The sequence below is a fragment of the Spinacia oleracea genome, chromosome 1 (assembly GCF_020520425.1).
Source record: "Spinacia oleracea cultivar Varoflay chromosome 1, BTI_SOV_V1, whole genome shotgun sequence".
NCBI lineage: Eukaryota > Viridiplantae > Streptophyta > Magnoliopsida > Caryophyllales > Amaranthaceae > Spinacia > Spinacia oleracea.
In genome coordinates this window covers 101101621-101115891 of record NC_079487.1, presented here as the reverse complement: position 1 = coordinate 101115891, position 14271 = coordinate 101101621, and positions in this window count along the sequence as shown.

The window sequence follows — 14271 nt, the reverse complement described above, 5'->3', positions numbered from 1 at the left end:
CTGCTGTTGAGTATAATAATCTGAGTAGTAGTGCCATGGCTGCACAGATTTACAAAGGAAGTCAGGTTCAGAAGAATGCTGGAAATCATGGAAAGAAGGACTGGAAAGAACTAAAGAAGGAGAAGTTAAATAGGTTTTGTACTCATTGCAAAGGAAAAGGACACACTGCAGAGCAATGTTTCAAGATAATTGGGTATCCTGATTGGTATAACTCTATCAAGGCTTCTAAGGGGAGCAATTCAAGCAATACTAGATTTGCTGCTAATATAAACTCTGAAAATGATGCTTGTGATGATCCTCTTGACAACTTAGCTGGAGATAATGGACTGGTTAATAGTGCAATGCTCAATGCCATTTGTCAAGAAGTTATGAAGGTGATGAAAGGGCAACAATCTCAGAATGGAGACACAAATGCAGCAAGTTGTTCCTATGCAAATTATGCAGGTACAATCTCCCACTCTTTTAACTGTACTATAATTGAGTCTAGTCATGATCATCTTTGGATTGTTGATTCTGGTGCTTGTGATCATATGACTTATGATGAAAATATGTTGATCAACATAAGAGTTCTTATTCAGCCTATCAAAGTTGGTTTGCCTGATGGAACTCAGATGATAGTTGAGAAAATTGGTGATGTTGTGCTTAGTGATGATTTGGCCCTGCATGATATGTTGCTAGTGAAAGGTTTTAGGCATAATTTGTTGTCTGTTGGAAGATTAATTGAACACACTGGAATTCTAGTAACATTTACCATAACTGGATACATTTTCCAGGACCCATCTAATTCCAAGATAATTGGTGCTGGAAAAAGGACAAATGGACTCTACTATTTTGTCAAAACTCCAGTTGATATCTGTCAAGGTAATGATTCTCAGTCCCCAAGCTGCAACACAGTTGATAGTATAGTTGATGTACATATGATGAAGTTGCTAAATAAAACTGCTACTAGTGTTTCTCAACCTAAGGGAGATACTAAGAATGTACTGGATTTGCTACATGCTAGATTGGGACATCCCTCTTTGTCAAAAATGAAATGTGTGAATGATGATTGTTGCAAAGGAATTAGTGAATACAACTGTGATGTGTGTTATAGTGCCAAACATCATAAATTTCCTTTTCCTGTGAGTAATAGTAGAGCTGTTGCATGCTTTGATTTGATTCATATTGATCTTTGGGGTTCATACAGAGTAAGGAATTTGGATAGAGCTTCTTATTTTTTAACCATAGTTGATGATCATAGCAGAATAACTTGGACCTACTTGATTCATAATAAGCTTCAAGTTCAGAATGTTATATCTGACTTTCTCTCTATGGTTCAAACTCAATTTAATCAACTAGTGAAGAAAATAAGAACTGATAATGGCACTGAAATAATCAAGCAATCCTGTAGAAACATGTTTGCAAATAAAGGAATTTTGCATGAAAGAAGTGTACCTTATGTTCCTCAACAGAATGGTAGAGTTGAGAGAAAACATAGAAGTTTGCTGGGAATTGCTAGAGCATTAAGGTTTAATGCAGGTCTTCCTAAGAAATTCTGGGGAGAGTGTATTCTCACTGCTACTCACTTGATCAATAAGATTCCATCCAAAGTCTTAAATGGGAAGACTCCCTTTGAAGTCATGTTTAACTCTCCACCTGTCTATACAAATCTCAGAGTTTTTGGCTCTTTGTGTTTTGTTCACAATTCACACATTCAGAGAGACAAGTTTGATTCTAGAACTAAAAGATGTGTATTCATTGGCTATCCTGCTGGTTGCAAAGCTTTTAAACTATATGACCTTGATACACACAAGGTGTTTGTTTCAAGGGATGTGATATTCTTTGAGACTGTTTTTCCTTACAAGTTATCATCTGCTTCTGTTACTCAAATGGTTGCTACTCCTTCTATGATTGATCCGAGTACCAATACCTGTCATTCCCCTATCTCAAACACTTCTTCTTTACCTGTCTCTACTCCTACTCAAAACTTATCTCCCCATATTTCTCTGACTTCTCACAATGATACTCTTCATTTTTCTTCTCCAAATACACCTACTACCTTCATACAGACAACCTCTTCTAACTCTCCACAATCTATACCTAATTCTATTTCTTCCAATTCTTCTACACATTCCCATCTTCACATTGTTCCCAATGACCAAGCTATTCCTGATCCAAATGACAGAATTATTTCTGTTCAAAGAAAATCTACAAGACCTATAAAACCTTCTGTTGTTCTAAAGAATTTTGTGGGAAGCTATGTTCCTCACAGGGTTGAACCAGACCCACAGACTAGTGAGTCTCTTTCCTTTTTCTGTTGATTCTTCTCTTCCTACAGAAACAGATATTTTTGATGATGATGGTTGGTTATTAGGACTGGCTTTAGACAATTATGATACCTGAGATTCTCTTGCTTTCTCTGTCAGTCTTTCTTCTAGTGATCCCAAAACTTATCATCAAGCCAAAGATGATATCAATTGGATGAAGGCTATGGAGAAAGAAATTGTTGCTCTTGAGAGAAATGAAACTTGGGATTTAACCTTGTTACCTAAGGACAAAAAGGTAATAGGCTCAAAGTGGGTGTACAGAACTAAACTGAATCCAGATTATACTATTGACAAACACAAAGCCAGATTGGTAGCTATTGGCTATCAACAAATTGAAGGCAATTAGGACTTCACTCAAACATTATCTCTTGTTGCTAAACTGGCTATAGTAAGAATTGTTATTGCCTTAGCAGCTGTTAAGGGATGGACTTTATGTCAATTGGATGTGAATAATGCATTTTTGCATGGATTCTTAGATGAAGAGGTGTACATGAAACCACCTGCTGGTTACACCAAGGCAAAACCTGGAGAAGTTTGTAGACTTAAAAGATCTCTTTATGGCTTAAAGAAAGCTTCCAGGCAATGGAATAAGGAGCTTAGTAAGTTTCTGAAAGTGTTGAAATTCCAGCAATCAACACAGGACTACTCTTTATTTACAAGAAGTCTTGATGGAGAATTCTTGGTCTTGTTAGTCTATGTTGATGATATTCTTTTGATTGGAACATCACTACCTCAAATGGAAGAAGTTAAGACTGCCTTGGATCAGGCTTTCACCATCAAAGATTTAGGCCAATTGGCTTATTTTTTAGGGATTGAAATTCACAGAAGTGACAAGGGTGTTTTTCTCTCTCAAAGAAAATACATCACTGATATACTTGCTGATGCTGGTATGTTAGATTGTGAATCTGCACCTGCTCCTTTGTCCTGTGGATTGAAATTATCTACTGAAGTTGGTGATCTCCTAGATGAACCAGAGGTTTACAGAAGGCTTGTTGGAAGGTTGTTATACTTAGGCATCACAAGACCAGACTTATCATATTGTGTTCAGCATTTAAGTCAGTTTGTTCACTCCCCAAGGGTACCACACCTGCGTGCTGCTCTTCATGTTCTGAAATATCTCAAGGGAACTTTGGACAATGGCTTATGGTACTCATCAAGTTCTGACTTGCAAATTTCTGCTTATAATTATGCTGACTGAAGCTCATGTCAATACAGCAGTAGATCACTCAGTGCTTATGTCGTTTTTCTTGGTTCTAACTTGATCTCATGGAAGACTAAGAAACAGAAAAGTGTAAGCAAATCCTCTGCTGAAGCAGAATACAGAAGCATGTCTGCAACTGCTAGTGAACTGGTTTGGATACAAGGCTTGTTGGAAGATTTTCAAGTTCATGTTCCTCTACCTATCACTCTCTATTGTGATAATACATCTGCTGAACATCTTGCACATAATCCTGTTTATCATGACAAAACTAAACACATTAAACGAGAAATGCATTATATCAGGGAGCAAGTAGAAGTTGGCTTCATCCATACTTCTCATGTTCCTAGTTCTCAGCAGTTAGCAGATTTGCTCACCAAACCACTTCCTTCTTCTCTTATTTCAAAAAAAAAAAATCTGCCAAGCTTGGACTCTTATCCAAGGTCCAGCTTGAGGGGGGAGTATAGGAAATATCTAACTTATATTATTATTTTATTATTCTCTAACTGATTTCTGTTATTAGTTAGTTAGGGTCATTGTATATATACCCTAGTCTACTTGTTACTCAAGTAATGAATTCTGTTTTCATTCGAATATTTCCCAAATACAATTCTCTCCTCCTTTTGCTTCTTCATTTGCTTAGCTTCTTCATAGATCTACACGATCAGATACAGACGTAGACTCAACACTATTTTTAAAACTTTGTCAGGAGTAAGGTGAATAGAGTTGCATGTACATATGATATGACCATGTTTATCGTATCTTATTTTTGGTAAATGTATGTTTGTTATGATGATTAGTAGGGAGTCTTTACCTAGGCTCTACCCTCAATCGGTTCAAATTGGAACAGAAAACAGGACATCTGACAAGAAAGGGTAATCGGATTCTAAATGCGGTGAAAAATTTACGAAAGAGTGAACACAATCAAATTGCAAAAGTAAAACCTCCACCCTTTGATATACTTTCTCTCTTTTTATCTTAGCCCAAACGAAGGAGAAGTGTCATCCATTCGAAAATTCAGTCTTTTTTTTTTACTCTAGCTCTCTCCTCTTTTTCCCCCAAACATTTAACATTTTTTATTAGCTTAGTTTGTTTTGTTAATACAATATCTTATTTTCATGAGTCCTTCGTATTGTAGTGTGTGGTAGATTATCGTGTTTTTTTTATATCATTTTTTATTACTCCGTATTCATTAACTGCCCGTTTGGTAGCCGGCTATAAAAGATGTCAATGGGAATGAATTTGTATATAAATTTGTAAGGAAAATCAATATTCATTCCCATGGTAATGTTAGTCCACTCAAAATTATGTATTATTACCACCCATTACCTTTTGGGGAGTGGTATTAGACCGAAATGCAAATTTATGAAGAAAAATACCAAGTTTGAGACAACATTTCATTGCCATGAACATCATGATGCTATTTTCTTGTCAAAATACACTTAAATTTATTCTCATTTATTACCGGCTAACAAACGGACCGTAAGTACTTTGTATATCGACCACATTTTTGGTGTGGATAATATATTGCGTTTTCTTTATTTTTGTATTTTCTATTTGCAACATCTTAAAAGTATTTTGTACCTTCAACTTTTAAGAGGCCTGCTTTTAATATTGACAAGAGGGCATCCACTTCGTTTGGGCTGGACCTCTCTTTATCTCTAGTACCCCTTTAGTCATTGTAGATTACTATCATTACCAACTTGCCAACCTTTGAGCCCAACTTGGTGACTTTAGGAAGCATAAGTGATAAGTATGTTTAATGTTTGTAGATATGACCTACTTATCCTTAAATTTGACAATTTCCATAAATTTATCAAAAGGTCTTGCACGCACAAAGTGTATAATAAGAAAGCGTTTGGTTCGTAAAGGGTAAAGGGAATGGAATCAACAAAGGGAATGAAAAGGAATGAGAATGAATCCCTTTTGATTTAGAATATTGTTTGGGGAACACAAAGAGGATGAGGAGAAGAAAGCAGAGGAGAACCCATCGTCGGAGAAGAAGGCAGAGAAACCAAAGAAACTCATCGCCGAAGAAACCAAAGAAGCCTATCGCGACCTCTTCTCCTTCGTAGACCTAGCCGCCGCCTCTTCTCCTTCGCAGCCGCCGCCTTCCCTTTCCTTTTCTCACATTTTCATGGGAAAATTTGAGGTATTAATGGTCTAATTCGACCATGAAAATACCACATCTGGAGTTTTTATTGTCGAATTTGACTATTTAAAGCCATGAGTAAGAGGTTGCTCGAGCGGCGATGGTGAAGCCATTAATGGTGAAACTCGAGCGGCGACGGGGGTGGTGAAGTCGAACGGCAACGGAGGCGGTGAACTGGAACGGCTATCGAGGCGGTGAAGCTCGAGCGGCGACAGAGCTTTCGGAGGTGGTGAAGCTTGAGCGCCGACGGATGTGGTGGTTGAGCGCCGACGGAGGTGGTGGTGGAGCTTCTGGTTGTGTGTTGAAGATTTAGGGTTAGAGGAGGGAGAGAGGGGTTGGGGAAGTGAAGGGGGGAATGGAATGGAAAGTGTGGGGGTGGGGGGGGGGGGAATGAGTGTAGAAGGTTTTAGGGTAAACTCAATAATGAAAAAGGGTAAAGGGAATGAAGAAATAGGCATAACAAACAACAACAAAGGGAATGATATCATCCCATTCGGCCATTCCCATTCCCTTTGATTATTACCCCCAACCAAGCCCCTTAAATTTATTGTACACCAAGATAACTTTTACCCCATTTTATTATAACTTTTACCTATTTTTTAAACTTTTAATATGTTTTGATTAACTTTTATATTATTTAAAGACAAAAAATTGATAGATAAACATTTTAAATGGCTAAATGATTAACTTTATTCATTATTAGTGATTTTGAAGAAATACTTTTTATTAAAATGAAAAATTATATTATTACTACTCCCTCCATTCTTAAATGTTCTTCCCGTTTCTATTTTTGGACATGATTTTTTACCTTAAATTTCCCCCACCATCCCTTATTTAATTCATTCACATTTCCCCGTTCACCCACCCAACCCCACTTTTATGATTTTTTATTACTTTATTAAAAATATCTTCTTTCTCCTTCATTTCTTTATTACTTTCCTTCACTACTTTATTATTTTCTCTTACACTCAATCATTACTCTTACATCCAATCATTACAAGATTCCATTTTCTTAATTTTCACCCCAAACCTCAAATGGGAAGAACAAATAGGAACAGAGGGAGTACAAATTAAAATAGATAATTTTACTTATATAAGGGTAACTTTTAAGCATTTTTGAGTTAACTTTTACTTTGGTATACATTATTTATTGTACACCACTTGTAAATAAGAATTTGTGTAGACTTATTTATCATTTTTCCTTGTTTTTTCTAACTTCGACATAGTATATGTTTCATAAAACATACCCCCTCCGTTCCTATTTAATTGTCACTTTAATTAACTTTTTCCGTTGTTTAATTGTCACTTTTAGATTACCGATACAACTTGCACATTAAATTACACATGGTTACTGTGTCGAACTTATAAAAGTGTGCACAAGAAAATGTGAAATTATATTATTTCCAAAATAAATTTATGATATATAGTATTTCCAAATGAATTTTAATTAATGATTTGAGTTTAATATTTCTTTGGAATAAGGGGTTATCCACTCCTAAATTCCCGTAAAAAACAAACTTCGTAAATTATCATGTTTTTACAAATGCGACAAATAAAAAAAGAACAGAGGGAGTAATTTTTTTCATAAATGAAATCCCACAAGGAGATGCATTGATAAACAAGGGTAGAACATTAATTATTATGGTATTTCCAAAAAGTAAATTTATTTTTTGATGCAATGGAAAATACTCCACCAAATTACCAATAAAAATTCCACAACCATGATTAAAAAAAAAAAAAAAATTACACAACAAGTCAGCGAACCAAACCGGATCTAAACACCAATCCATCGAACCTGAAAAAACCCTATAACGAGAATCACCCGCGTGTTGTCGGTTAAGTCACCAATCAGATTCGAATTGGTGAGGCGTCGTCAACCTCGTTGAGTTGCTGCTTCTCTATTCTCTTCTCTTGTTAGGGGTTTGTATCTTGTGTGGAATAGGTTATGAATCCAAGAGGGTGGAGTTAAAACCCTCTTGGTATGAGATTCTGTACCAAAATGTCTCCACCAAACAATAAAGGGGATGAAACGGATTCTAACCTCATTCCCAAGTGCCCAACCAAACAACCCCTTAGTGTAAAGCTGATGTGCTAGAGTTTGGACTTTGTGGTTGAGTCTAAGGGATAAACTCACAAGCGAGACCCTATCATTTTGGGACTAAGGCTAGCTTGGTCGTTGTTTCCATGGTCTCAACACTTACTCACATCATCTTTTTCTCGTAATAAATAATCCCCTCACAATCAATTTCACAATAAAATAATTAACTCACTGTCTAACTTACCTTGCATATTACAAGTACTTTATTAATTTCTTTTTTTTGGGTGTTAGCACCCGGTTCACCCTTAGGGCTAATCCGGATTCGGGGCGAGTTCTGGGTGAATAGGTTTCAGTCCCCTCCCAATTGTTGTTGCGGGGGATCGAACACGAGTTCTCCCTACCAAGTTCAGCCCCAATCACCACTGAACCAACAAGCAATTGTTTAGTTTATTAAATTTAACTTAAACCTTTATAAATGTATGTTTATATGTCGGTCAAAGTAAACACTTAAAAAACCCGAAGGGATAAGATATTAATTTTCACAAGTATAACACTTTAAAAAAAACGAAGGGACAAGATATTAATTTTTACGAGACACTTCTGCGTGGCTGTATTAGGCTCGTAGAATCTAGTCTAAGTAGTATAGTGAAATTAACACAAACCGCCAAAAAAAAATGTTTACAATATGTGAAAGATTCAAAGGCATAGTTGAGCAAGTTGGTATTTCTTTTCTGGGGGTGAACATCATTCAGAGAATCAGAATGGCTCACATTCAATGGAAAGTTACTATATTAGCATTTATTGAACAATTATTATGTTACAGTTTTCTCTATTATTGTAAATTCTGCACATATCTAGAACAAAAACAAAACAATATCCCATCTAAATGTCACACCATGTTTTACCTTTTAAATGAGATCTGGGTCAGTCCATTTGACAATCTTTCCATCGAGAAATGCTTGTTCCTTACTCGGCCGTGACTCAACAGTTTGTTCCTTTCTTGGGCATATTTGTAATTTCGCCAGAGAGATTGATAGGGTAAGAAAATGGGATAATATATATATATTTTTTATACGTAAACGATTCATAATGATAATATAAATTATAAATGGATGACCGGAGATTAACACTTATGACTTATCATATACAAACCCTTTAGGCTATGTTTGATTTGACAGAAAACATTTTCAGTGAAAAAATGAATTTTAATAGAAAACAATTTTCAAGAATAACACGATTCCAACTAGTTTACTTTGTTCATTTCTTTACGTGGATATTCATAGAAAAAAGGAAAATGAGTGTAGATGGTGGAGATTGATCGATGAGAAAAGAAAAAAGGATGTGAGGAAAAGTGGAAAAGTGTTTCCCATTCTTTTCAAATGGAAAATGTTTTCTACTATTGAGTAAGTTATTAGAAAATCGTTTTACATACCTTACCAAAACAAACAACAGAAATTATTGAAAAAGGGAAAAATCATTTTCCATGAAAACTTTTTCACCATCCCAAAACTTCCTCATACTCTATTTGCATCAACAGGTTATGTATGGTTTGGGGTAAACATTGTTCTAAATGAAAAATGATTTTCCATATATGGAACATAATTTTCAAGGAAAACACAATTTCAAACTATTTTTCAGTTGTTTGGTTCAGAGCAAATAGATGAGGGTGATGGGAAGAGAGAAGAGGAAAGAAAGAATGAAAAATGGTTTCTTTCCCGTCATTTTAAATGGAAAATGTTTTACACCCATTTTTCATCACTATAAAATTACCCTATTTACCAAAACAAACAACGAAAAAATGATTAAAAAGTGAAAATCATTTTCCAGAAAAATATTTTACACCAAACTAACCGTTCCCGCAAATAATTTTTCTTTGATTTTCTATGGTCGGTGAGCACAACAGGGTACCCTGTTAAAATTCCAGGAACAGGAACCTGTTGCAACAGGTTCCTTAAAATGGGAACCGAAACATGTTGCAACAAGTTCCTGAAAATGAGAACAGGAACTGGAACAGGTTCCGATTCAGGGTACCCTGTTATTTTAAAAATTTAAATAAATTATTGATATTTATTGAAAAACTATCTACTTTATGGTTTGGGCTTTAATTCTTTTATAGTTTGGGCTTAAGTTGTAATTCTATATTTATATTTTCTAAAATTAGCTTGGATTGTTTTATATTTTGGGAATATGAAACATTTTTATATGGTCTGGTTCCTTATTTTGGGTACTCCGTGTTAGAATTAGGGAGTACAGGGTACCCGTTTCAAAAATATGAGAACCGGAACCAGTTGCAACAGGCTCCCAAATTTGTTACCCGGAACCGGAACCTGTTGTGCAGGTTCCGGTTCCGGAACCGCAGGTTCATAACAGCTTCCGGTTCCGATTCAGAGTACCTTGACTTTTTGATCACCCTTATCTATGAATATAGTTTTCCTTTGTTTGTTTCCCTAGAAATAGAGTTAAGTTATAGATTGGGGTCGAACCTTATGGAATTTTCACCGTTTAGGATCTATACCTTTTTTTATACCGTTTGAGACCTTAATTTCATTTTCCGGCCAATTATCCATAGTTTAACCCACCGGTAACCATAAAATCATACAAATAATAAGTTATGCCAAAGGTTAGGGTCCAACCTTTTGATTTTTTCACCTTTTAGGAGCCAAATATTTTTTTTTCACCTTTTAGGACCTCATTCCCATTTTTTCGTATACCAACGTTATTTACAAAAAAAATCAAAAAAATGCATAAAAATATATTTTATCACTCGACTTAATAATTATAATAGTAATAATTTATTATTATTAAATAATAATAAAATTCAATTATTATTAAATAATAATAAAAATTATTATTAAATAATAATAGTAATTCGTCTTTTCCAAACTCCTTCATACAATTAAAACTACACAATACTCTTCCTAAAATTTCATAGATAATCTATTCTCACTTATAAAATCTTGTTGAAATTTAATAAATAATCCAATAACAACAGATTTCAATATGTTATAGAAAATTCGAGGTCAGAAATTTTATTTCGGAAATTGCTGAAATTTTGATCGAGTTAAGCATAAATCATTTTACTACCTCGTAATTATGGGCATCAATAATCAAATTTTCTTTATTCTCATAAAACAATCAAGAACTAGTATGATATATTTTTAGGAGTTAAGATAATAGATGGACTCTGACCTTTAGAATATAGAAATTTAATTATTCTATATATTTTTATACCAAGTAAAGCATTTTATACTTAGTAATTACACCATCCGTTACCATTATGAATTAGGATTATTTTTAGGGGCTTACTATTTACCGCCCCATATTACTCAAAACCGCCCCATTCATTTACCTATATATCCTCCTTATTTACCCCCCTCATTTACCCTCTTACCTTTCCACCCCAAATCTAACCACCACCGCCGGCCACTACCTCCGGCCACCACCGCCACCATCACGTCGTCGGCGACAAAATGGCCGAATCTTCACAAGATTTTATTTTTGGTCCGGAATTTTTTTTTTGAAAATTATGTATTTTTAGCTTGTACCATGGTACAAGCTTATGAATTTTAAGCTTGTACAATGGTACAGATTTATGAGTTTTTAGCTTCGACTATGGTATTGATTTATACAGTTTAATCTTGTATCATGGAAGGAGCTAAAAATTCATAAGCCTGTACCATGGTACAAGCAAAATATTTATAAGCCTATATTATTTAAGGTTTTGATTTGTTGTTGCATTTGATTTAATGTAATCGGAAAAAAAAAATAAAGACTTATGAATTTTTAGCTCCTTCCATGGTACGGGCTTATGAATTTTAAGCTCCTTCCATGGTACAAGCTTAAGTTGCATAAGTCAATACCATGGTCGAAGCTAAAAACTCATAAGTCTGTACCATGGTACAAGCTTAAAATTCATAAGCCTGTACCATGGTACAAGCTATAAATGCATAAGTTTCTAAAAAAAAATCCGGACAAAAAAAAAGAACTCTTGTGAAGACTCGGCCATTTTTGTCGCCGACAACGTGATGGTGGTGGCCGGAGGTAGTGTCCGGCGATGGTGGCCGACGGTGGTGGGAGAGAATTGGGAAGTAATATTAATTAAGGGTACTAATTGAAAAATAAGGAAAAATAGTGGGGCGGTTTTGAGTAATATGGGGCGGCTTTTAGCGCTCCACACTTATTTTCATGCATGTTAAAACCAAAATTAATGCAGCCTTTGAATTCCATGATGCTCGTATGATAGTTGGCCTTGAACTTACAGCCTCGGATATTGAAGACTTTCTTTACTGAAACATTCACAAGTCAGGAAAATTTACTGTTAAGACTGCGTATGCTATGCTGGCAGCGGAGGAAGCTTCTGAAACCATAAATGATCCAGAGAATTATATTTATAAGTTGTTTTGGTCTTTGGATGCATCTAAGGGAGTTGTTTTTCTTAGAGTAACATTTGATCGGCTAACATTTGATCAGCTCTAAGGCTATTCGTTGGAAGTATCATCGGGAGGATGGGTTCGGATCTCCAGAGATGGAAGAACTTCTGACCCTGGCATCAGAGAGGACTCAGTTGTTAGTTAGTACCCTCTTGGTTTCAGAGATCCGCAGGGCTGGATGAGCAACCTTTTATTTGGGCCCAAACGGAAGAGTTTTCTTGGAAGCGATTATTCATGTGGAAACTTCTGCACGATAGCCTGCCAACTAAGGCCAATCTTGGGAGGAAAAGTATCCAAGTTTTTATGTCTTGTGATTTATGTGGGTGTGGTGAGTAAGATATCTACACCATCTTTTCCGGTTTAGTAACCTTGCACAACAAGTTTGGAGGGGTGGGTCTCTAGCTATCCACTCATAATTCAATGAAACCATGTCCATCTCGGAATGGTTCATATTTATATCCAGCAATATCATCGCCTGGATGGCAGGATGGGAAGAACAATTAGAGAATAGTGTACTTTATTAGTACACTTTGGGGGCTCTCGTTAACTAGAAATAACCGTGTTTTTAGAGGACAATTGGCAACTGTAGAAATTGTTCAAGCAATTATCACTCAGGGTTTGAATGGCTATGAAACTCTTCATCGGCATAATATGTCTTATTTAGGGTTTTTTCATCCTCTAGAGGATACGCTGGCTTTTCCACCGGGTTTTTTCAAGGCTATAATTTTGGGTATTGAACTCCTAGGTACTCCAGCTATAATTATGGTGGATGGTTCGTGGCATAAGACAACTAGGAATGCAAGTATGGGTTGGATATTACAAGGTATTCAACTGCAGAATTCAGATATTTTGGGAGGTGCACAACCAAGAACTTCACTTCCTGGTTTACAGAAAGAGGCTAACACTTGTCTTCTAGGTTTACGTTGGGCTTCTCAATCTGCTATTGCAAGGGTTACAATTTAACTGACTCACACAATTTAGTTGAACTTTTAAGAGGAAATACTTTGTCTGATGTACAGGTCAAGGAAGTTGGAAAAACTTTAATTGGTGTTCCGTGGTTTATCGCCAGCAAGTGTAGCATACTCATGATTTGACAACTGCAGCTTCTAATTCGCTTTTGTATTTTAATAAATTTTTAAAATTTGTTTTAGCCTGTTCTAAAAATAAAAAAACAAGATTAAGAAAGCTATTGGCAGTTGACGTTGTATAAAAATGGTGTCTCACCAAGTATTAATTTATACAAACTTTTATATAAGACGGTCTTCACAAAAGACCACCTTGATATCATATAAGTTAAGCAATGAAATCAATTAGTTAAACATGCACTTGAACTAATTAGTTAAGCACTGAAACCAATTAGTTAAACAATGAAAATAATTAGTTAACCAATAGAACTAATTAGTTAACCAATAGAACCAATTAGTTAAACAATTAAAGTGGTCTTTTCGATAAGGCGGTCTTACACAAAAGTAACCGATTAATTTATGGGTCTGCCATTGCCTATGTGATTTTCCCTTACCTTAATCTCTGGCTTTTATTTCTGTTTGTGGCCCAAATATTATGTTATTTTCAGCTATGATGTAAGTCTGGACTCTTTATATTATATTTGTATTTTAATTAGGTTCTTGAGAATTTGCGAATGGGGGTCTACACATTTCGGTTGTTTCCTTATGTATTACATTCAGGTGCGTTAATCGTCCGTGGACCGTGATAGAGATTTTTTCTTATTGCTATTATTTGATTCCGTATCTTAATTTTAATTTTGTAGAAGTGGAAAAGTAGCCCTCTAATGCTTAATATAAATCATTGTAAAAGGTGGTCTGATATTTAAAAAATTGTCATGCTACATGCTAACACGATATCCATTTCTTACTAGTATACTATTGAGATGGTAAGTTAAATAAGTGTTAGATGGTTTGATAGGAGACTAATTAACTGTTTAGTTAAACAGAACATACTATAATTTTGACCAATACATTAGCACGAGAGAATTAATGCTTAATGCTTGAAAATTTTACATTGTTATTAAATATATTCAATAACTTTTAGGTACTGTGAAATTGTAGTTTGTTTAATTTATGGTACATGTATTCACGAATATTTGGTTAATATAAGATATAAATTAAATAAATAGAACTATTTTATGT